Genomic DNA, 26005 nt, shown 5'->3' with positions numbered 1-26005 from the left:
CATTTAGAGCAAGGGGGTCAGGACTGGAGTAAATGAAGGTCGTGTCGTCAGCAAATAGAATTGGTTTGAGGTGTTGGGAGGTCATTAATGTAGATGAGAAAGAGGAGAGGGCCAAGTAAATAATAATAATAATAAATAAATAAATGTTTATTTAGGTAAGGTACATACATACAAGAGATTTTACAAAGATTGATGGATTTATAGATAGAGCTAGTACATACAATGCCTACAGCCACTATTACGCAAGGCGTTTCGGGCATGAAAAATATTAATGACTAAAGCTTAATACTAATTGAGCATAAAGAATAAAATGTGTTGAGAACAAATAAAAATAGAGATAAAGAAGGGGGAACATGGCAAATAGAATTGGTTTGAGGTATGAGGTTAACACTGTGGTTAACAGTGTCAAAAGCCTTACGCAGGTCTACAAATAACCCAACCGGGAACTCATTTTTATCAAGAGCTGTATGTATCAAGTTAATCATACTAATAAGTGCATCGTTAGTGTTTTTTTGGAGTCTGAAGCCATATTGACAAGAGCTAAGTATATTGAGTTTGGCTAGATAAGAGTAAAGCTGCTTATAGATTAGTTTTTCAAATATTTTTGACAAGTTTGGCAGAATTGATATAGGTCTGAAGTTGTTGACATCAGTGGGATCCCCACATTTGTGGACAGGGGCTACTCTCGTTTTTTTTAGAATATCTGGAAAGGTTTGGAGTTCAAGTGACTTGAAGAGCAATGCAATGGCAGGAGCTAAAAATTTGGAGACTTTTTTGTAAATAAGAGTTGGTATCTCCTCAAGGGCACCAGACTTGGTTTTAAGGGAAAGGATTATGTCAGTAACATCAGTGGAGTTAGTAGGCATTAGGTACAGAGACTGTGGATAGTTACCTGTAAGATAGTCCTGAATATTAGTACTAGAAGATGGAATATCATTTGCAAGGGATGACCCAATGGAAGAGAAGAACCTATTGAACTCAAGAGCAGTGTCAGAGGCTGAAAGCAGACCATCATTATTTGACAGGAGTATTGGTTTGTTATTTAAAACCTTCGATCCCAATATTTGAGAAATTTTGCTCCATGTTTTCTTAATATTGCTCTTTGTGTGGGTAAATTTATCTTCGAAGTATTTAATTTTGGCTCTCCTAATTATTTTAGATAGTAATGATGAGTAATTCTTTGAAAATTCTTTGGAGACGATTCCTAACCTATACGTCTTTTCAAGGTCATGTTTTTTATTAATGGATTTAAGTATCCCCTTTGTAAGCCAAGGATTATTTAGCCTTTTAGTTGTGACTTGTTTCGTTAGCATAGGACAGTGGGTGTTATAAAGGCTGAGAGTTTTTTGAAGAAATGATTGCATTGCTAGGTTGATGTCCCCTATGTTCCCTAATTCGGATTCCCAGTTGATATTAGCAGCAGCAGCTATAAAATTGCCTATAGCAGTTTCATTGTGCAGCCTAAATCTTATCTCCCTAGTCTCTAGAGGTGGTTTGTTAATGTTGGTTAGGAGAAATGTGGGGTCTGTAGTGCTATCGATGATTATCCCTGAAGTAAGTGGAGAGGTTATGTTGGTCCAGATGTGATCAAGAGCCGTGGCAGTACTGTCAGTGATTCTAGTAGGTCTAGTGATTAAGGGTATGAGGAAGCAGGAATTCATACAGTTGGAATTCATTCATACAGAATGTGGAATGACCTTGCCAATCATGTTAAAGACTGTATACCTCTCTCAACCAGTTTAAGATAAAAACTAAGCACTACTTAATTAACTCCCTGTAACCTACCTTTTCCCTATAATGTCAACCCATGTCTGTTATGTTTTTAAACAATGCTGTTTGTCGACCAATTTGTATGTTTGCTGTTTTTCTGCCATGTTCCCCATTTTTTTAATTTTTTTTTATTTTCTCAACACATTTTATCCTTTAATCTCAATTAGTATTAAGTTTTAGTCTTTAGTGTTTTTCCTGCCCGAAACGCTTTGCGTAATAATGGCTTTAGCCATTGTATGTACTAGCTCTATCTATAAATTCATCAACATCTGTATTACCCGGCCCCTTGTATGTATGTACTTTACCTAAATAAACATTTGAATTTGAATTTTTGATTTGAATTTAGTAAATGTAACAGCCCCATAAGTGCAATTATGTACTATGTATAGCAGTCAGGAAATGCACTTATTACACTTAGTATTAAAACGTACTGTCAATTCGGAGGATGGGTTGCATGATAGCATGATGATAGATGGAATTTTGCCCGAAACGCTATGCGTGCTAGTGGCTTTACAAGAATGTAAAATCAACTCAATTTCTATGTTCTTTGTTAATCCTCAATGTACCTTTTTGTATATCAATAAATAAATAAATAAATAAATAAATAAATAAATAAATAAATAAATAAATAAATAAATAAATAAATAAATAAATAAATAAATAAATATATAAATTACTGGTGTCGATTTCACTTTGCCTCATATCTGCAGGAATTTGTTGAAGTTGTTGGTGTACTACTACTCTTTCAGATTGCTCATTGACAATCCACTGATATATCGAAGTATTATCATTATTAGTACTAAAACCGCGTGCTCCAACGCCGGTTCATCGTTTTGAAGTCAATCCGGATTAAGTACCGGGAGTCGCGGTGACGAACGCTCTAAATATAAACAAACTCTCTAAAGGGAAAATCCCGTCCAGTTCAGCATTATTTACGGATGCCATAACTAACAACAACAAAACCATATTAATACAATAATCTATGGCTAGTATAACTATTAAGTTAAGTCTAAAATTGATCAGAGTGCTTACATATTTATTACTATCATTCTTATTACTGATGAAAAATGAATATATACAGTTCCATGCACAGAAAGTAACTTCAGAGTTTTGATGCTGATATGGACTTGGGAATTGTGCTGCAGTGTGCTTACAGTTGTTAGTGTTGGGGAGACGACGATCAAGGGATCGAATGCGCCCAATTTGCTGCATACAGTAAGGCGCAAATGAGAAGCTCTGTAAAAACATTTAAACATGGTCCTTAGATGGTCGGTATCAATAATAAGGTTATCATATATGATCATTATAATTTCTAGTAACTGTAAACTAAAACGTTCCAAATACTCAATGAAAAGTTTTCTAAAAATATAATTGTTATTGCCAAATCAATATTTTACGCATTTTTAAGTTCTGTATTGGGAATTCAATTTGTAATTTACATGCTAAACTCTTAACAGAAGATTTCCACAATGAACATTAAACGATTGTGCGGAATCGTATTCCAGGGAATATTAGGATTAAGGACTTGCCCGAAACGCTGTGTGTGCTAGTTCTTACAAGAATGTAAGAACTTTTGTATGTATAAAAAATAAATAAACAAAAAATCATTGTAATAATGACCATTGCCTCAAGTGCCACATCAAGAGGCTAATCTAACATATAATACTCTAATGTTCTCTGTATTTATCACTGTACATTATACCTGTAGCATTGTTGTATTCAGGCTGTGACAGTATCTATTAGTCCACTGATTTTGTTGCTTGCCCCATACAAATATTTTGTTTGTGACAGTTCATGCTCATCTTTGTACTATGGGTCCATAAAACAGAAATGGGGAACTTGGAAACATATCAGATATAAAAGCAGAGAAAGTGATGTAACGATGACCAGATTAAGGCTGGGACACACCAAACTGGCAGCACACAGCTCTAAAGACTGAACAGACATCAATGAATTCTACATCCACTGTCATGTGCCAGAAACAATCGAACACTACCTACTTCACTGTTTCCTTAAACTTCAAACAAGTACTTATTACACTTAAAATACCTTTTACCACCAAGCATATATTAGGAGGTGACCTCTCATTACATGAAAAATATAAAATAGTCAAAGTACTGGCTAAATATCTCCAGTCGACCAACAAATTGGGCCATATTTGACCTGTGTCAAATTTATACCTGGCGCCACCAGCAGCCAAATACAGAAAACAACTGCCTTGTCGCAGCACCAACGATCAGCTGACGCCATAAACACAACATCCCGTCCTACAGTGCGGCAAGTCTCCCTCTAACACACACCTCTGTTTAGTCGCCACTCCTCTATCACACAACACAACAAACACTTTTGAAACCTTGTCATTCTCAACATTAACATGTCACTCAACATTTGTACACGTCACCCAGTATTTGTACACGTCACCCAGTATTTGTACACGTCACCCAGTATTTGTACATGTCACCCAATATTTGTACACGTCACCCAACATGCAAACTGCACGTACCATCAAGAAGAAGAGACAGTTTTTCTTCCTTGCGATACATTCAGTTTGCATGAAGGCGTTTCCTTCTAATGACTGCATGAGTGGGAATTTTGAAACATGCATCACTCACAGTGGTGCATTAATGTTCGTAATTTGACAGAGGTTGAAAATTACTGATGTCATGTATTTGTGTGAGGATGATGACAAAAATAAACACATGAGTGGAACTTGACTCAGGATGGCAAACGTGAGGAGTTGTGTTGGTGGTGGTAGCAAAGTGTTGCTGTTCTCTGGAACAGTGTGTGGTTTAGTCAAGAGACTGACATTGAGAGTCGAAGTATGTTTGGGAGTTAGTCGCAATTCAGAGAGGTTAGGGTAGATTAGGGTAGGGTAGGTTAGATGACGTTAAGTAATGTGGGGTTAGTGTTGTATATAAGGTTAGGTTAAGTTGGGTAGGTTAGTTTAAGATGGGTTACGTTAGGTTGTCATATTGCGGATCTTTATATCTGGGATGTGATTTATTATTTATTTATTTATTTGTTTATTTATTTATTTATTTATTTATTTATTTATTTATTTATTTATTTATTTATTTATTTATTTATTTATATACAAGAAGGTACATTGGGTTTGTGAGAATACATAGCATAGTATTTACATTCTTGTAAAGCCACTAGTACGCGCAGCATTTCGGGCAGGTCCTTAATCTAACAGATAATTTTAAGTAGGTAAATTTTAGCAGAATTAATAAAATGATAACAGATACATTGCAAGAAAAAAATGAGATGAGAGAGATTAGTAAGTATATTAAAGCACTTTGGTATATTAAAGCTCTGATTGATTACATTGACAGCTTGATTGATAATTTAAACAAGATTAATAGGCACCATACAGCAGATTGATAGCACATATAAGAAGACAGCAATGATCACAAAGGTAAAGATGTTCGGACTGGGTACATAATCCCTAAGTCTCTCTGATTGCTCTCAATCTCTCCTCTCTCAATCTGACTTCTCTCAATCTCTGTCTGATTGCATCAATCTTCCTTGATGTCCCAGTAGTACAGCATGTTGAATATCTGATAATGGTTGGAGGATGTGTCGTGGGAGATTGTAGCTTATGTGGTTTGTCAGTCAAAGTGGCTGATTGCTGAGAGGTTGCATAGATGGGGATTTCTTAGTGCCAATGGTTGTGGTTGTGGTTTGTGGCAAGTCAGCCTAGAGAGAGACTTAGGGAAGGCATGCTAAGTATTTATTCAGAAGTTTGTCCAGTATCAGTTTAAACCTTTTTGTTTACAACAATGGTAGTTGCGTTAGGTTGGATGTCATTGTCTGCAAATGTGGATGGAATGTGTGTTAGGTCAGTCTCGGAGATAGGTTGAATTACTTGTGTAAAGAATTTAGGAGTTGTACCAGTGTCTTTTCTATTGCATTTTCAATGCGAGTGATGAGTGGTTCATCAAGATCTGAACACAGTTGTACATTTTGTGGGAGAGAATTAAACTCTGGGGATGCAGGATGGTCAATGACAGACATAACCGGTACATGCAAAGGTTGTGGTTGAGTGAGTGGTAGTAGTGAATTATGGAGTGAGTTTGGTTGTTTCAGTGCAATACTGTATTGCATGTTGTTGGTGGAGAGAGCCTTAGTTTTTGCAGCTTTGTATGAAGGACATTGTCTGAATGTAATGTCATGATTGCCACCACAGTTTGAACAGTTGAGTATATCTGATGCACACTTTTGTGTGTAATGGGAACCAGAGCATTTCCTACTTTTGATGTCTCTGGTGCAGCCTTGTGAGGTATGGTTAAATCATTTACATCTAAAGCATTGAGTGGGACGTGGTATGTATACCTAGTTTATGGAGTAAGCTGTTAATCTAAAATCAGTCAGGGGAAAAGTAGTCTGGAAATGTAAGTAGGGCCATGCCCGTATCATTCAGTTCTCTGTTTGTTCTACGCATAATTTTTTTGACTCCAAAGATTGGAATGTCATCTGCCTGAAGTTGTGCCTTGATGTCATCTGCACTAATGTCTAGAACATATCGGATTACATATTTCACTAATCGGTCACATAGAGATCGGATTACATATTTCGCTAATCGGTCACCTAGAGGTTTTTAACATATTACTTTGTATCCACAGATGTCAGTAATGTCAGAAAACTCTAGTTCCTTACTGCGTTTGTGGTCCACTGTTATTAAGTTTCTTCATTTGTTAGGTCTGATTTCGTGTACTTTGATCTTAAACATCTCTGGAATTGTGTGGTATAAGATACTTTGTGTCCTACTATTTCCCCCTAAAAAACTACTATCCTCGTATGTATCGTCATCAAAGGCAATGATGAATATTTTTAAACTAAGAGAACTCGTCCTACCTGGGTTGAGAGGAGGATGTTGATATTCAGGCTGCAAGGGAGCCTGGATGGTCTCTGCTTACCTCCTGTTGCTGGTAGTGCTTCGCCTCTAATCTTTTTGCTTAACTGTGATGTTTACTGTCCAGGAAAACTCCTACCGGATCTTACTCTGGGATCGGGAGACCATCTTAATTTATTTATGTGCCATGTAACAGTGGTGTCTTAAAATCCTCAAAGGTATCGTGAATGTTTGTAGGAGAGAGACTGTGCGCACCTCGAGCCGTCGGCATGTTGCCTCGTGCCCCCCATGACACAGTTTAGTGTGATAGCTAATCTGCCAGTTCCTTCCTGCACTCCTTTGCTCTCTTCAAATTCACCTGAGAGTTCATTTGAGAACACATAATTCTGGCTGTGTTTGTGTTCAGTAGGCCCTTAAAGTCACCAGAAGCTTGATTTAACACTTTCGCGCTTTAGATTAGAGATAACTCGTCGCCGTTTTCTCTTACGATTCCGCATAAGAGCCGAGTTTTCTCGTCCATCGAAAAAATATTTCTATAAATTCCATTTTTTAACCGAAATGGATGGGGATACTTTTGTTTTGTAGGGAATTTATTTGCGAATGTTTTGGTACCAGAATGAATATTATATCACATAAACTTCTATGAGAAAAAAAAAAATACACAAAGTATGTTTGGGGGTGTGGCGAGCGTGTGGCAGTGGGTTCCCTTTAGCCGTTGATATATCCAACACGTGGGAAATATTTGTATGTGTTATGTATATGTCTGTGTAGGGAATTTTACTGCGATCACTGTCATACAAATTATAAAATGTTTCAACAAGTATAAACATGACAAACATCAAACGAACGAAAACAATGCGTTCGTTTCTGCCGCGAACGCATACTGAGCGACGTGGTTCTATATTTGGCGCTTCTCTTACACATGCTTTGTACAAATGTTATACAGTTCATCTTATAGAAAATTTTATTGCGAACACATTGGTATAAAAAAGAAATACGTACATAGAAAAGTAGGGTCAGGAAACGTATAAATTTTCCAAGCATGATTTCCCCCGTGTTTTCGCCAGTGCGCTCGCGGATAACTACTCTCCACTTCACACACTCTTGCGGGTGGGCAATTACCTATATTAAACATTCATATGCATATGTCCGTGTAGAGAATGTTATTGCGATTCCAATGATACCAAAATCAGCGATGTAGGACAACTGTAGGCTTCGCAACCATTAAGAGAGTGGAAACATTTTGTTGCTGTTTGGCGCTCTCGGCGAGTGATCTGCATAGTTTTTTATTTGGTGTTGATACTCCTTATGCTTGGGCGGCATTTTATAGGTATGCTCTTATAGACAATTTCATTGCGAACACAGTGATACCAAATTTAAATACGTGCACCTTCAATTATTGTCAGGACAGTCAAAAGAGTGTACACTTTTCGGTCTTACCGCGTAGGCGCGCGAAGTGCCGAAAGCATCTGGGGTATTGTTTTTTTTTGAGCGCCGAGAGCGCGAAAGTGTTAACAATCAAGTGACTAATGAATCAGAGCCTTTATTTGTGTATGATGTTTGTCCATCATACACTCACTAAAAACCAATGGTGGGAACATCGGTAAAATACCACCCATTGCATACAAGAGCGCCTCCCATGCCCTTGCGCCACCCATAGTTCTGCTGTTCAACAAATCTCTAGAGTGTCATACCTTCCCTGATATCCTTAAAAAAACAAGAGTAATGCCAGTTCATAAAGGAGGCAATTCGGCATACATAAACAATTATAGACCAATATCAAACCTACCAATACTGTACTATCAAAAATATTTGAAAAAATTATCTACAAACAGCTCTACTCCTACCTCATAAAATTCGACATACTCAGCCCCTGTCAGTTTGGCTTCCACTCCCAAAAGAGTACCTACGATGCAATTATTTGTCTCCTTGATATAATCTACTCAGCCCTTGACAAAAATAAGTTTCCGATTGGACTCTTCATTGACCTGAGAAAAGCCTTTGATACTGTTAATTACAACTACCTTTTACTTAAATTCCATCATTATGGAATCCGAGGCCCTGCCTTGGACTATATCCGATCCTATCTTAGTGATAGACACCAATGTGCAGCCATCAATGATATAACCTCTCCCACTCTACCATTAACCATTGGAGTGCCATAGGGCAGCATCTTAGGACCTCTTCTATTTCTTATATACATCAATGATCTGCCTAATGTCTCTAACATTCTTAAACCTATATTGTTTGCTGATGATACTACTCTCATCTACTAAGACCCCCAACTCACACACATTAAATAATGTTGTGAATAATGAATTAAAAAAAGTCCACTTATGGATGTCAACCAATAAACTATCACTAAACATAGAAAAGACCTACTACATCTTATTTGGAAGCAAATCAACAAATGCAATTCAGCTTCAGATAGACAATGTTAACATTAGTAATAAAAATGATGGAAAGTTTCTTAGCCAATTTCTAGACAAGAGACTCAACTTCAGCACCCACATACAACACATAACTCGAAAGAAACTTTCTTTCTAACTTTAGAAAGTCTCTGAAACAGTTGGTATACTCTCCAAAATCAGATATTATGTACCTAACTCTGCTCTCCTCTCACTATATTATGCACTAATCTATCCCTATCTTAATTATGGTATCTGCATGACATTCAATAACTGCAAACCACCTCTTGTTCATCATCACCCAGCAAAAATCTGCTATCAGAATAATAACAAACTCTGCTTTCAGACAACACTCAGCCCCCTTGTTTAAATCCCTAAACATGCTAAACATAAACTCACACACATTCTCTTGTGTCCTGGTTGATACCTGGTTGATGGGGTTATGGGAGTTCTTCTACTCCCCAAGCCCGGCCCGGGGCCAGACTTGGCTTCTGAGAGTTTGGTCCACTAGGCTGTTGCTTGGAGCGGCCCGCAGGCCCACATACCCACCACAGCCCGGTTGGTCCAGCACTCCTTGAAGGAAACAATCTAGTTTCCTCTTGAAGATGTCCACGGTTGTTCCTGTAATATTTCTGATGCTCGCTGGTAGGACGTTGAACAACCGTGGACCTCTGATGTTTATACAGTGTTCTCTGATTGTGCCTATGGCACCTCTGCTCTTCACTGGTTCTATTCTGCATTTTCTTCCATGTCGTTCACTCCAGTACGTTGTTATTTTACTGTGCAGATTTGGGACCTGTCCCTCCAGTATTTTCCATGTGTATATTATTTGGTATCTCTCTTGTCTCCTTTCTAGTGAGTACATTTGGAGAGCTTTGAGACGATCCCAATAATTTAGGTGCTTTATCTCGTCTATGTGTGCCGTATATGTTCTCTGTATTCCCTCAATTTCAGCAATCTCTCCTGCTCTGAAGGGGGAAGTGAGTGATGCATGTGGTGTCAATTACATTTACCAAACCCTGTTCTTAAATGCAAACCCTGCTCTGAAACTCCCCTTGGACAGATGTAATAGGACCCATTATCACAACACCAGAAATAAATATCTCTTTTATATTCCCAGAGTCAAACTTAATCTGTGTAAATACTCTATGCAAAGAAAAGGACCTAGTCTATGGAACTTGCTCCCTAATGAATTGATAGTTGTCCAACTTTTGTCTCATTCAAAAGCAAAACCAAAAAGTAGCTAATTTCATCTTCATAGTTTCGTACCTTGTGCTTTAAAATTTGCACTGTATCTAGTGCTTCCCAATCCCCCAATCTTTATGTACCTAAGCCAAACAACTTTACCATTGTGATCATTGCTGTCGTCTTATATGTGCTATCAATATGCTGTATTGTGCCTATTAATCTTTGTTAAATTACCAATCAAGCTGTCAATGCAATCAATCAGAGCTACCGATGTACATATACCTACTATTATATATTGGTATATTGGTATTATATATGTAGGTATATTTAATATACCTACTATTCTCTCTCATCTCATTTTTTTCTACAAATGTACCTGCCATCATTTTATAAATTTTGCTAGAATTTACCTACTTAAAATTATCTGTTAGATTAAGGACCTGCCCAAAACGCTACGCATATTAGTGGCTTTACAAGAATGTAAACACCACGCTATGTATCCTCACAAACCCAATGTACCTTCTTGTATATAAATAAATAAATAAATAAATAAATAAATAAATAAATCTAATAGAAGCCACTAAGGGTTCCACACAGAATTCATGTAACCTTTGAATGTTTTGTTAAAAAGGAGATACCTTTTGATGTATATAAGATGGATACCTTTTGGTGTTTCCAAATTATCATAAAATCTTGGGCCCTAGTATCTTACATTCATTATAAACTCTACACTATTGTTACTCTTTGGCACTACTTGACATCCAAAATTTGTGTATTTTAGAAATTTCTTAAATCCCAGAACAATACTTCATTGTTCTAGAGCTTGAATTTCTCATTTAATTCAACATTTTGTAAAGCTTAGAAGAGTATTCTAGGGTATGTAATCTTTGTAAGATTGCTATGATGACTGCATTCTTCTCTGCTATGACTTGTAAAGAGATCTGTATTAGATATATGCCTAAGCTTTCTGTGTCAATGTATAACATTAGGCAACCTTTGCTGCATGATGTCATCTGTCAACTGAAGGAATTCATATGTGGCATATGTGGATGTGACCAATGATTTTTTAGGTAGCATACTGGAGCAGCACCAGAGACCAGCTGCTCGGTCTCGTTGGGGATTTCTCTACCTTAGCACCATTAAGTTTAATATATGGAAGTAGCAGAATAACAAATAAAAAAACAAGCTTTGATGAAAAGCAAATTTTAGGGCATATTATTCTGCTCACTCCTTCCTGCCTCACCCAAGCCTAGACTGAGGGGGGGAGGGGCAAGGGGGCAGGTGGGCCAGCTAGCATGGGCCTATGATTTTGAGGGGGGCCTACTTGAGAGAAATTCCTTGCCATTACCTTTTTTTCTGTGGGAGACCTGTTGGCTCCCTGGAGCTATCAGACCGATATTAGCTATATTAGTCTGGAGCTTTAGTCATATGGAGTTCAGTTATATGGAGTCATGGTACCGAGAACCATGAGCCAGAACCTGGTTCCCTCAGAGAAGCGAAGGAAGCAATGGCCTATGAAAACTCCACTCTTTGAGAGTACAGTACAACCTTGATTCAACGTATCCCGATTTGGCGACTCTCCGGCTAGGTCGCACACTTTTCAGGCTGGATTTACTCACCTGGTTCGATGAACTCTGGTTCGCTGAAGCGGGAAATGTGCGGATTGGCTTACTGTGAACTGGGACAGAGTTCACAGACTGGTGGAAAACTTTCCCAGTCTATCATAGGTTACAATTAATAATTCCTTCATACGACAAGTTGGATCACACAAGTGGACCATATGAACTAAACACCAGCCAGAGTGGCCCACACAAGTGAATGGCAGAGTTACCATGGTTTTCGTTCACAGATTTATGGCACGCGTATCTTTGTAAATTAATTTATAGGCTGAAGTGTGAATAGCTAGCTACATGTGGTGAAATCTTCTTATAGACATTTTCTGTGATGAAACAAGATGAGTGAGGGTGGACAGATAAGGGAATACTGTACTGTAAACCTCATTTGGTTTTTCTTCGTCTGTGTCGTCATAGTTCAGTGACCCATGACTTTGAACATTTCAGATTAATAAATCATTTCTAAAACCGGTGTTTTAATAGCTCTTTATTATCCTAATTAAACTAAACTAAATAAAACCAAAAATATGCTGTAATATGATAGGCATCTGCTATATGAGAAATTGTTTATGTTATTGGCACAACAATTCCACCGTGAGTGGACGGGTCTAATCTGTGTACACACAGCATCATGCGTGTTTCGTTCAATTTCGTTGCCACAGTTCAGTGACCTATGGCCTCGAAATAATAAAATTAATAAATCAATTCTAAAAAAGTATTTTTTATAGCTCTTATTATCATAATGTTACTAAACTAAATATATAACCCAAAAATATATAATTAAAGGTAAATCCAATATTTGAGATAAATTTATGTTACTGGATCTGGCTTAAACACGACCCTACTGCAGGGTGTATAGAACTAGTCTGCGTTCATACAGTGGGCACCCAGTGCTGTTAGCTTTGTCTACGAGTGATGTATTTGTCCACCGGTGGAAGAATAATTGTGGAATTTACCATTTTTTGACTACAGCTGTATTGTTATACAAAAAGATGTCTTAGGGGCTTGCTAATAGTGTCTTATTAGTGCCAATATTTGAGAAAAATTTATGTTACTGGATCTGGCTCAACCCTTGTGTTGCTAAGGGCTATTTGTCACCCACAGGCGCATAAAAAAAAATTAATTGTACTTACCAATGACGTAAATGAGCCGACAATATGAGCTATGACATCACACCCTGCATGCTCTGAGAAACCATGTTGGCCGCGTGTGGTCTTCAAGCAGCCAGAGTTGCCATGAATTTATTTTTGGGGCATTATTCACAGTGTCTAGGCGTATTTTATAACAAGTTTTTTCACTATTTGTGTTGTATATAATGTTACTTGATGTTCAAATAATGTTCAATTGTTTTTCACTAATTGTGTTGCATACATTGAGTATACACATGCTCCCACAAATGTTTTCAATTACGCCATATATACAGTAATATGTATTCACATCTTTCATTATTATATATACACACATCCACGCACTATTTACAGGTTTTTGCACTATTATTGCTCATTTAGAAGTCTTAGAGACAGTGGTAGTTGTTGAAGCAGTTGACAGCACACAATGGGACTGCACATGCTTCACGCCATGTTTGCACCAGTTTACGTTTCTGTTCTCTCTTTTTTTTGTTCTACAAACTAAGCAATCACGTTGGCCTATTGCATGCTTTCCAGCTGGTGGCAAATGTTTTAGTCTGTGTGCTTGAAAGCCCTCTATGTAAGTGAGCCTGGGTGTAGCAGCATGCTGCAACACTGGGTTCATGATGGGTCTTTGTATACCAGGAATATCTTTGCCAAACTTTGTTAGTAACTGTGTCACAAGTGTAAAACCAAATGAACGGAAACTTGGTTTACGTCCAGTTTTCACCAGATACATATTGTAGTTGTTCAGCATGCTTATGTCAACAAGATGGAAAAACACTTTTTTTCGTCCACTTCATTGTTTCTCTAACACACTCGACAGTGCCCACCACCATGTCAGATTTATCAACCATGTTGATATTATAGTCAAGAACACAATCTGGCTTATATACTGGTTGTTGCATTACTCGGGGTTCACCTTGCCACTGTTCACCAGTGTACCATCATGAACTGTTGTAAGCAAGTTCACCTCTCTCTTGTCTTTCCACCTAACTGAGAGTATTTGATCACTTTTTCTTAGCTGGCAGTCACCAACTTCAATATTATTGTCAAGCACTGGCATTTTCCTTCTTCTTGGCTTTACTGTGCCAACTACTCCAGTTCTATTTTCAATCAAGAACCTAGCTAGCAAGGGACTTGTAGTTATCCGTGTATAAAATGTGGCCCTTGTTCATCCGTGGTGGCCATCAGTGACTTCACCACACTACCTGAGAAACCATGTTGGTCGTTATCGGGAATGTTTACATTGCTAGCAGAATACAGAATCATGTGTAACATGTATTCTGTTTCACAGTCACAAAGAACAAAGAATTTCAATCCAAATCTGTTATGTTTGGGGGGAATATACTGCTTGAAGGCAACACGTCCTTTGAAAAGCACAAGGAATTCGTCAATCACCAGCTTCTGTGCTGGTTTGTAGAAATCTCTGTACTTTCCAATCACGTCATTCATAATGTGCCTGACTCTCCAAAGTCTATCATTCTCTGTTTGGTGTTCATTATTTGCAAAATGAAGACACCTGAGAAGTATCTGAAACCTGTCTCGGGACATATATTTCCCGAACAAAGGTGTTGGAACAGTCTGGTCTTTGCTCCAATAATCTGTGATAGCATGTTTTACACAATGTTTCATCAACATACATAGTGCCAAAAATACATACATTTCACCTACATTAGTGTTTTTCCAACGCTTCAATCGTGAATATTCTGTTATCTCTTTTCCAATGAGATGAGCTGCATGAAGGTTCGTTTGGTATACAATATACTCCATGAGCGCCTCATAAAATGCTGTAAAATAATCCATTTCACACATGTCCTCACCAGTATCAGGGGGAAAAAGTCTGTAATCCCAACATCTTTATTGTCAAAGGCAGGAGTTAGAGGAATAAAATCGTCACCATCACTCCACACAAGTACCTTACCTTGAGGTGCTTCCGGGGCTTAGTGTCCCCGCGGCCCGGTCGTCGACCAGGCCTCCTGGTTGCTGGACTGATCAACCAGGCTGTTAGACGCGGCTGCTCGCAGCCTGACGTATGAGTCACAGCCTGGTTGATCAGGTATCCTTTGGAGGTGCTTATCCAGTTCTCTCTTGAACACTGTGAGGGGTTGGCCAGTTATGCCCCTTATGTGTAGCGGAAGCATGTTGAACAGTCTCGGACCTCTGATGTTGATAGAGTTCTCTCTCAGAGTACCTGTTGCACCTCTGCTTTTCAACGGGGTATTCTGCACATCCTGCCATGCCTCCTGGTCTCATGTGATGTTATTTCTGTGTGCAGGTTTGGGACCAGCCCCTCAATTATTTTCCACGTGTAAATTATTATGTATCTCTCCCGTCTGCGCTCAAGGGAGTACAGATTTAGGCTCTTTAGTCGGTCCCAGTAATTTAGATGTTTTACTGAGTGGATTCTAGCAGTAAAGGATCTCTGCACGCTCTCCAGGTCAGCAATTTTTCCAGCTTTGAAAGGGGCTGTCATTAAGCAGCAGTACTCCACTCTAGAGAGCACAGCGTTTTGAAAAGTATCATCATCGGTATAGCATCTCTAGTGTGGAAAGTTCTTGTTATCCAACCTGTCATTTTTCTTGCAGTTGTGACGGCTACTTTATTGTGTTCTTTAAAGGTAAGGTCTTCCGACATGAGTACACCCAGATCCTTTACATTGCCTTTTCGTTCTATGTTATGATTTGCCTGAGTTTTGTACGTGGTTTCTGTTTTTATATTTTCAATTTTTCCGTAGCGCATGAGCTGGAACTTATCCTCGTTAAACACCATATTATTTTCTGTAGCCCATAGAAAGACCTGATCTACATCTGATTGGAGGTTTGCCGTGTCCTCTATGTTGCCAACTCTCATGAAAATCCTAGTGTCATCTGCAAAGGATGATACAGTGCTATAGGTTGTGTTCTGGTCTATGTCCGATATGACGATGAGAAAAAGTACTGGAGCAAGCACAGTACCCTGGGGGACTGAGCTCTTCACGGTTGATGGGCTGGATTTTATTTTGTTGACTATTACACATTGGGTTCTGTTAGTCAGGAAATTGTAGATCCATCTGCCTATTTTCCCGGTAATTCCTTTTGAACGCATTTTATGTGCAATAACACCATGGTCACATTTATCAAAGGCTTTTGCGAAATCTGTGTAAATTACATCAGCATTTTGTTTGTCTTCCATAGCATCTAATGCCATATCATAGTGGTCCAGCAACTGCGACAGGCAAGAGTGCCCTGTTCTGAAACCATGTTGTCCGGGGTTATGGAGATGCTGTGATTCCATGTATTTTGTGATCTTACTTCTTAGCACTCTCTCAAAATTTTTTATGATGTGCGATGTTAGTGCTATCGGTCTGTAATTTTTTGCCTCTGCCTTATTTCCTCCTTTATGGAGTGGTGCTATCTCTGCTGTTTTTAGTATGTCAGGGATAATGACAGTATCTAGGCTTTGTCTCCACAGAATGTGAAGGGCCTGCGATAGTGGTTTTTTACAGTTCTTGATGAATATGGAGTTCCAAGAATCCGGGCCTGGTGCAGAGTGCATAGGCATACTGTTTATGGCTTCTTCAAAATCTAGTGGGGATAGGGCGACGTCTGATATATGATTTGATGTTGGTATCATACCCATGAAAAATTCATTTGGGTTATCAATCTTTAGTGCATTTAATGGCTCACTGAAAACAGAGTCGTACTGCTTCCTCAGTAACTCGCTCATTTCTTTGTTGTCATCGGTGAAAGTTCCATCTCCCTTTCGCAGGGGCCCGATACTAGATGTGGTTTTTGATCTTGATTTTGCATAGGAGAAAAAATATTTTGGATTTCTCTCTATTTCACTGTTCTTGGTGTCCTCACCAAGTACACTTGGTGTCCTGCGAGATGAAACAGCGGCACCACGGCGAGGAATCGTTGCACACCGTGGACCAGGAGCTGAAGCCCATCTATGCAAAGTACGGGTGCTACGTAAACTTGAGGTAAAATCACATGAAGATGAGGGTCTTGGTTCCTCATGTGGTGTCATGCGGCGGCGCTTGACTGGGCGAGATGCTGCTGATGCGATAAAATCTCGCTTGGTAACACCACTGGTACTAGCGATAGGCGTGGTAATACTATGCTCTGAATCCACTTATCTAAAACCAGAAAAAGAGTCACCTTCCTCTGACTCATTGCCCAAAATATCCTCATACTCTAAATAAATACAAGAACTGTGTGGTTGTGGATGAATTGGAGTAGACACTCGGCAAGGCGGCACTGGTGAGCGTGTAGGCCTCGCCATGGGAGCAGGCTGTATCTCAAATTCACTGTCTGTGCTACTATCATCAGTCAATTGTGTGTAGTCCTTACCAATATCAGAGTCATCAAAATCACTTTCCTCACCATCAGAAAATAATTCACTAGTTATTTGCTCTTGAGTAAGTGATTGTGTGCTGCGTGCCCGGGAGGCAGTTGGCCATGCGCTCGCCATGGTGACCGCTGGGTAACTGAGGCATCCCACGCGTTGGTGGCAAGAGCAGGATTTTTTTCTTACAAAATGGCGGCTGTTTACTATAGCCCCTGGGCAGCGTATGGGGGTATGGGCCCCCCTACCCTGCTGGCCATTCAAATCTTGCGCGGTACTCCATCACGTCATATGACATGTTGCGCAATTTTGCGTAAGTTACTCAACACATCATATGACATGTTGCGCAGTTTAAGGGTTAAACACCACCCTACTGTAGGGTGTATAGACCTAGTCTGCGTTCATACAGTGGGCACCCAGTGCTGCTAGCTTTGTTTATGAGTGACATATTTGTCCACTGGTGGAAGAATAATCGTGGGATTTACCATTTTTTGACTACAGCTGTATTGTTATGTAACAAGATGTCTCAGGGGCTTGCTAATAGTGCCTTATTAGTGCCAAAAATGAGTCAGTATTTTGCAAGAACTAGTAGCAGAAAATTAAGCAACATAGCTGTACCCAGCATGAGCACAGCCATACCCAGCATGAGCACAGCCGGACCCAGCACGAGTACAGCCATACCCAGCATGAGCACAGCCGTGCCCAGCACGAGAACAGCCGTACCCAGCACGAGCGCAGCCTTACCCAGCACAAGCACAGCCGTACCCAGCACGAACACAGCCACACCCAGAACGATCACAGTCGTACCCAGAACGAGCAAAGCCATACCCAGCATGAGCACAGTAGTAGCTAGCACCAGTACAACAGCAGCCAGCACCAGCTCAGAAGCAGCTGAAGCAAACACAGCAGCAGCAATCAAACCTGATGTAAACATCTAAGAACAGTGTGTAGAATGTACAGTTAGAGCAAATGTTAAATTTAGGTATAGGTGGCACCTCAGCTTACGAATTTAATCTGTTCCTAGAGACGGTTTGCAAGTTGAAAATTCGCAATCCGAAACAAATTTTCCCATAAGAAATAATGTAAATTGAATTAATCCATTCCACACTCCCAAAAATATTAACTTCAAAATAAATTTCATACCTAATTCACCTAAATATTTATTACTATAGTATGTACAAGTTATTGCTTACCTTTATTGATGAATCTTGTTGTCATATGGAAGATGGGTAAGGAGGAGGGGAGGTGTTAATGTTTGGAAGGGGAGTCCCCTTCTATTATAACATCAGGCAGTGATGACTTCTCTGGGGGGGACACTCTCTGGCACATTTTGCCTGCATACCAGTATGACCTGCTTGTGGCTCACTGCTTGTTTTTCTCACTAAAAACCTTTCCATAGAGACTTGTTTTTCCTACGTTGTAAGACTTGTATGTAGCGAGGCATCACAGTGTCATTAAAAAGGTTTAGGCAATGGCTTACTATAATTTACTTCCTACCTCAACAATGGCCTACTCAACTGGGTGAGTCGTTTCAACAAACGTTTACATTTCTTCCCATAGTCTACACCACATCTTAATTATTAAGGAAGAGACATACTGTACTACCTCCTCCTTCCCTTAAGAAATTTCCTCAGCTGCCTCCTGTTGCTGCTCCCTGTGAAGGGATAGAAGTTTTTCAGTGGTCAGTTCTTCGCTGTTTTCCTCCACCAACTTACAACACACAACACTCACAACTCTGTGAATGCCACTTATTTTTCTAAATTTCTCAAACCATCCCCTGCTCGCTTTAAACTCTTTAATATCTGCATCACTTGTGCCAGGGGTTTTCTTTAAAAGGTCTTCATGCAATAGCCTTGCTTTTTCACAAATGATGGCCTCTGAAATGCTATCACCTGCTAACTCCCTTGTGTATCCAAATTAATAAAAACTTTTCAACATCCTCAAGTGTTTGTGTTCTTTGTTTCATGACTGTTGATATGTCTTTTGCCACTTTAGCACTCATAATGTCCTTTTTCTTAGCAATTACAGTACAGTGCATATCACTGACATAGATTTGTTGTGCTGCCTGGCTAGTTCAACAACCTGTGAACCATTTTCATGCTTGTGAATGATCTCTTGTTTTTTGCTCTATGGTCATCCTCACTTGTGTTTTCTTAAGTTGAACTTTACCACTGACTTTCTTGGGACCCATGGCATGATATATAATAATTACTTTCATGTTGAAAACCCAAAACGGCCAAAAACAATGAAATTCTTTATGAAGAATTCATGTGCAATCATCACTAGGGTTATCTTTCCTAGGTGCCCTGTAAGTACTTCCCTTGGGTCTAAGGGTTATCTTCCCTGGAGCTTTCGGGTTCTCACTCCCATAGGGGGTTGCTGTCGCTTGGCATTGGACTCACTTGCCCGATGGGCCAGTGAGGCCCATCAACTCCCCGCTGACCCCAAAGGGGGTCAGCAGGGGTGGAGGGATCCTTGGTGCTTTCATTTGGCACTGGGTATGGAGTGTTTGTTGCTGGTTGGGGCACACGGTGCTGAGCAGCTCGCATACTAGTGGCGGCCATGTTTCTCTCTGGTCTCCTGTTGTTGTCTGCACTTGGGGGGCTTCTTTTCATTCTTTTACGTTCTTTCCTGCCTGATGGAGGGCTGCCTGGCTTCCCATTAGGTACTCCTATGTTCCATTTGGTAGTCCTCCACTCGGCCCTCCCTTTACAGGGGTCAGTTTGCTCGGTAAATAAATGGGGTTCAACTGACTTTGCGGTACCAGTGCCTGGGCTTCCTGTAGCAATACCTCCCCCTGCAGGACCTGGAAACTCGCCGGAACTTGGGTGACTGTGGATATGTCTTTCGAGTCCCATCTCACCTTGTGCGAGTTTGAGGGTTGTTTGTTGTCCATATCTCAGGGTGACAATCATCTGCTTTGTCTCCGTCATGCTGCTTGTTGGGTTGACGACACTTTCGACCCAGAGTCATGCGAGACTTGTTCCCCGCTCGTTCTCCAGTTTACCCATTCATCTTCGGGAGATCTTAGGGAGCAAGCGGCTGTTGCATTGCATGCTAGGTTTAGGTTGTTGCAGTGTGCTAGGTTGATTGCTGGAATACCCCGTAGTTGTCCCGTTTTGGTTTTAGGGACCCAGACTTGGGGGCATTGGTTGCTTTGACCTTGGTTCAATCTGCTTCCCTGAGTCCTCCCCCGGTTGGTGTGGTTCGCCTTGCTCTTCCTGCCTCTTGCTGCCGGCTCCCAAATGTCTGAAGGTTTCAGAGTCGGGGATGAGACTCGGGCGGCTTCAGGGGCTGCCCTATTCAATGCGGGGACGGAGGCCTTTGAACCTGATCCTCCCGCATGTGGGTCTTAACAGCAGGCTTCCTTCTTTGATGCCTTTTCCTTGTTTGATCCCCTTTCGCTTTATGAATTTGGTATGGATTTGGCTCTCCCCCGGGTTTGTTTCCAGGTTCCTTTGGGTTCTGTGGTTTCATCTTTCTGGAGGTTTTCCACCTTTAAGATTTTCTCTGCGGAGGTTCGGGAGGCCCTGGGTGCATTCCTCCTGCGAGACCCAGACTTTGCCTCAATAATGAACCCGGTCTCCTTTAAGTTCGGTTCTTCTTCCTCGTATTGGGTGTGTTATGAGGTTCCGGCATCTTCCTGACTTGCAGACTGGTCTTTCTTTTCGCTGGGAGCATAGCATGGGTTCTGTCATACCCACATGCTAGATTGGTGGGAGATTACTACGGTATTGCAGGTTTACCTGGGGGGCGCTTTTGAGCATTTCAATACGTGCCTTTACGCCCTTGTGATGCCTCGTGAAATTGCCTTTACGTGCCTTTACGTGAAATACGTGCCTTTACGCCCTTGTGAAATTGGCTTGCTCCAGTTGCATGCCCAGGGTTCCTTTCCTTTCAGCTGCCTTGGTTGCGGATAATCTTAGTGCTTGTGGGCATCTGGCCTCAGTCCTGCACTTCTTTTCCCTTTTCGAGCTGTCCTTGTGCTGGCTTATGGGAAGGATATGGAGGCGTTGAGTGCTGGGCCGTCATCTGGGGTATTGGCCTCAGCTGCATTGCTGAAACTGTGCGCGCCTATCCTCTGGGAGGCGGAGTCTCTGTTTTGACTCTCACCTTGCATGTTGGCAGGCCATCCTCGCTCTCTTTCTTTTGATTTAGTTTATGCCCTGGCTCATAAGTTTTTGTCTCCTTTCTGTCTGATATTGTTTTCAGACTCTGTTGTTTCACAGTTTTTATAGGTGCCTTCTGCTAGTTGCCGTCCTCTTTCCGATTTGTTGGTAATCCAGGGTGGGTGTTCTTGTGCTTCCCAGAAAAGTTGTGTCAGGGTTGAGGTTTCTGCAGGTCAAGGTGGGGCCTTGGTGCCATCTTCTGGGCTGGTGCCTCCTCCAGAGCTGTCTTCGACTGGTCGGCACGGTGGTCGCTCTGCCCATAAGTCGGCTTCTCGGAAGGGGCGCCAGCCCTTTTGTGGGTCGTCCCGTTGATGTCCTGTCAACAGGGAGGCAGGCTTTATTTGCCCATGCTTGGTCCGACGATTTATGGGCAATTTGGGTCGTGTCCTCCGGCCTGTGGTGGTGTTAGGCGGCTTCTCCTCCTCTTGGACGATTGGGACTGGCGGGGTGGTGTTGGGCGGCTTCTCCTCCTCTTGGACGATTGGGACTGGCGGGGTGGTGTTGGGCGGCTTCTCCTCCTCTTGGACGATTGGGACTGGCGGGGCAGGCTTCTTCACCTTCGCTCCGTCAGGTCCTCCTGGAGTGGGTGCGCTTGGGCGTGGTCGAAACGACATCGTCCCTCAGGTGGGTTTCTCGCTTGTTTCTGGTGCCGAGACGGGACTGTGTGAATCTTTGGTTCACTTCTTCAGAACTTGTCCCAGCTTCTTCACCTTCGCTCCATCAGGTCCTCCTGGAGTTGGTGCGCTTGGGCGTGGTCGAAACGACATCGTCCCTCAGGTGGGTTTCTCGCTTGTTTCTGGGACTTTGTGAATCTTCGGTTCACTTCTTCAGAACTTGACCCATCTGAACCACTGGATTCCTTGCTCCTTGTTTCGGATGACCACTCTGTCCCAGGTCTGGCTTCTCTTGGAGCTGGGTTCATGGATGGTGTCTCTGGACCTCCAGGACATGTATTGGCATGTCGCAATTCATCCAGGGTTAAGGAACTGGTTAGGATTTGTGGTTGGGCGGTAAGCTTACCGCTTTCGTTGCCTTCCCTTCAGGCTGAATCTGGCACCTCGCATTTTCACGTGTCTTACCAGGTAGTGGTGGTCTGTCTGCGTCTGCTAGGTGTTGGCCTACCTTGACGACTGGTTGGTGTGGGCTCCCAGCCAGTCTGTTTGTCTGCTCACCAGGGGTTTGGTTCTTTCCTAGCTCGCCGAGTTCGGGTTCCTGGTGAACTGGAGGAAGTCCCATTTGGTTCCATCCCAGGTTCGACCTTGGCTGGGCCTTGTTTGGAACTCTCAGACGTCGTCTGTCTCTCTCCCTCCTGCGGCATTTCTCCGGCTGCAGTCCCATCTTCCGCTGTTCTTGAGAGAGTCCTGGGTCACTCGGTGGTTATTCAAGCAGTTGTGTGGGAGTTTGAACTTTGCTGGTCTACCCGCTGGGTCAGGTTTGGCTTTGGCGTCTGTCCTGGTTCCTTTGGGACCGTCCCTTCCGCCGATCTTGTGATCGCTGGGTTCGGCCTCCGGGGGGGGGCCTTGCATCGGTTGCTGTGTTTCCCGTTTCCTCTTCAGGTTTTTCGGTTTTCTGGGCCTTGGCGCCTTCCGGAACCCTCGCTCGACGTGTTCATGGATGCCTCGTCTCTCGGCTAGTACTTTGTGATCAGTGCTCACGAAGCCGGCCAGGGGAGGTGGGATCAATCGGGCTCCCAGCAGGGTGCAGGAGTTTGTGACGGTGTGACTTTCGCTGTGGCGGATTTGATTTGCTTGAGGCTCTACAATCCGGCACCATTCGGACTGCGCCCTGGTAGTTCATTGCCTGAACTGCAAGGGGGGTCTCTTCGGTCTTTGGCTCTTTGGGGATGTTCGCTTTGAGTGGCTCTTCTGCTGAGTTCTCGGGGTTTAGCTCTCCTTGCAGTTCACATCAGGGGTGTGTCCAATGTCCTGGCAGATGGCCTGTTTCAGTTCATTCCTCTGCCCACGGAATGGACGGTCGACGCCTACTCCTTCAGTTGGCTTTGCCGGACGCTCAGGCTCCCAGTGGTGGACCTCTTCATGTCGACGTGGTCAAGGCGTCTCCCAGAATACGTGGCGCCCTTCCCCAACTGCGAAGCCATTGCGGTCAACGCTTTTCAGCAGGACTGGTCAAGGTGGGGGGTACCTGTACTTCTCCCCGTTCCAGCTGTTGCTTTGGGTTCTGGCTCGGATGTAGTCCTGTTTTGAGAGGGTTCTCCTTCTGGCCCTACGGTGCCCGGCCTAGCCTTGATTTCAGATGCTGCTTGCTCGGTGTCTGAACCAGGGGCATTTTTCATGATTCCGCCTCTTTTCAGCAGATCGGGCCAGTGAGGTACCTTGCTGGTTAGATCTACTCTTCCACTCTTTGCGTCTGGTATTTTTGACGCATGTGTATCACTACTTGTATGGTGATCAGGTGGCTTCTCTCATGGTGTCCCATGTGTGGTCTTCTTCTCGGTGATAATATTGTAACACGGGATGTGGTATTGGCTCTCTTTTCGTCCTTTACCCCGCCCGTAATTAACTTACTTAAACTTAATTCCAAGGACCCCAGAGCTAACTCTCAGCTGAGTCCCACGCCACGTGGTCTTAGCCGCTCGCTCGGCTAAGAGTCTACAGACACGTGACGTCGTACTAGGCTTGCTAGCCAACTCAAGGGATCTCTTTACGCCGCCACCACCAAACCAGTAACCAAAGCTGTCAATTAATCGGGGTCTGGACCAATTAATCAATCATTTAACCCTTGGGGCTTAATCTCCAAGTTACTAGGAAAAGGGGGATGAATTTAGGTTAAGTATGGGAATTACTCGAACAAAACAAAGGGATATATTTGGGAGGTAAGATGGCAAATTTGCTTGTAGTATTCAGACTGATTCATTCCAATAACCCAGACTAGTGGAGCACCGATGGCCAGGACAATAAGTATATAATATAATTGATGGAGATACTCAAAAATACGAACGAGAAAATCTTAACAGGGTTTATTAATAAAAAACTAAGCAATGTAAAATAATAAGAATCACTCCCTAATCTGAAACTAAAAAATTGAAAGAGGCAACAACATGAACCATAACTGTACAAATCTTAAAGCAGCTTTTACCTTAATCTAAGGAGACCAGCCGATGAAGTGCTGATCTCTGGAGAGGTGAGTATGGTTGACTATCAATTTACTAAGCAGGGTTTAAATTGAACAACTAATCTCTATTGTACTGAACAACCCAGATGGTTGAACTCTTATTAAACTGATGGTAATGGTACAGGCATCTTAGGGAAAGGCAATTTCCAATTACAATATTGGCTAGTGAACTGAATTTGTACATTACGAATTACTAAATATGGGAGATTGTAGTCACGTCAACCGCGTGACCCCCTTGCCTCAGCTACGTCATAAGCGGCCACTGACCTAGTACCTCCTACTCATGACGTCACTTCATAATGACGGTGTATGAACCCTGATCTCAACCTCTACCTTCATGTTGGCCTAGCCTACATACTTAATCAAATTAGTTGTTACTGTATTTTGTCAAAATATTCATTATATGCTGCATTAATACAGAGAACCAGCCATCTTGTAATCTTAACACTTTCGCGTTCCACAGACTGAATAATTCGTCATTTATTTTTCTACTGAATGTGTTCCAACGACGCAATACTGCGTCACTCATTACAATATTTTTTAAAAATTTAAATTTTATCAGATCAATCTGGTAGTGGTTTTAAAATAAGCGCCTTTAGATTGCACACAATTTGATACCAAAATCAAAGATATAACATGAAACTTGATGTCCAAACACTTGAAATATTATAAATAGGTCTATGGTCTGAATATTAAAATATTTGTTAAAATTCTATTTATTGTCCTATTATCTTGGGACTTGTTTTAAAATGTGCGCCTTTTTATTGCGAACAATTTGATACCAAAATGAAAGATGTGACACAAATATTTATGTCAGAACACTGGAAAGATATAAATAAATTTGTGATGATTAGCGTCCAGAATTAAAATATTTGTTAAAAATCCAGTTATTGCTCTATTATTCTGGGACTAGTTTTAAAATAATCGCCTTTTTATTGCGAACAATTTGATACCAAAACGAGCGACGTAGCACGAAATTTGATGTTATCAAATTGAACGAGTTGAACATTAGGTTGCAATGTACAAAATGGTGCTCGTTCATGGGTAACTTTAGGCTTTTCTGCGGGGAGGCACTCCAGCCTTTTGTACATTTTATTCATACACATCTGTAGGGAATTTAATTGCGAACACAATGATACCAAAATGAGCGACGTAGCACGAGAATTAAGGTAAAAAAATGGAACGAGAATGCACATGTTACTGATTTTGTGCGTTTTTGCCGACTTTACGCTTTGCTGTTGGGAGTCACGCTAGGCTTTTGGACATTATATTTATACACAGCTGTAGAGAATTTAATTGCGAACACAATGATACCAAAACGAGCGACGTAGCGCGAGAATTAAGGTGAGAAAACTGGAATGAGTATACACATTTGGGTGTCACCGCGCGCTTACCCGCACGGAGGGGCCACGAT

General features: G+C 41.6%; 1 protein-coding gene across 3 annotated transcripts in view; it reads left to right on the top strand.

Moving 5' to 3' along the window:
* The first annotated feature begins 2862 nt into the window (after window positions 1-2862).
* The window catches only part of mst (misato mitochondrial distribution and morphology regulator), a 99346-nt gene continuing 76203 nt past the window's right edge, over window positions 2863-26005 (top strand). Inside the window, exon 1 of one of the 3 annotated variants that reach the window (XM_045738453.2) lies at window positions 2863-2985. The gene's annotated coding sequence lies outside the window, so the exon portion shown is untranslated. Of the gene's footprint in view, window positions 3039-16817; window positions 16926-26005 lie in introns of those variants that run through there. The other 2 variants (XM_045738452.2, XM_045738454.2) reach the window with 2 other exon arrangements.

The sequence above is a fragment of the Procambarus clarkii genome, chromosome 43, assembly GCF_040958095.1.
Source record: "Procambarus clarkii isolate CNS0578487 chromosome 43, FALCON_Pclarkii_2.0, whole genome shotgun sequence".
NCBI lineage: Eukaryota > Metazoa > Arthropoda > Malacostraca > Decapoda > Cambaridae > Procambarus > Procambarus clarkii.
This window is presented reverse-complemented; position numbering and strand designations above follow the sequence as displayed.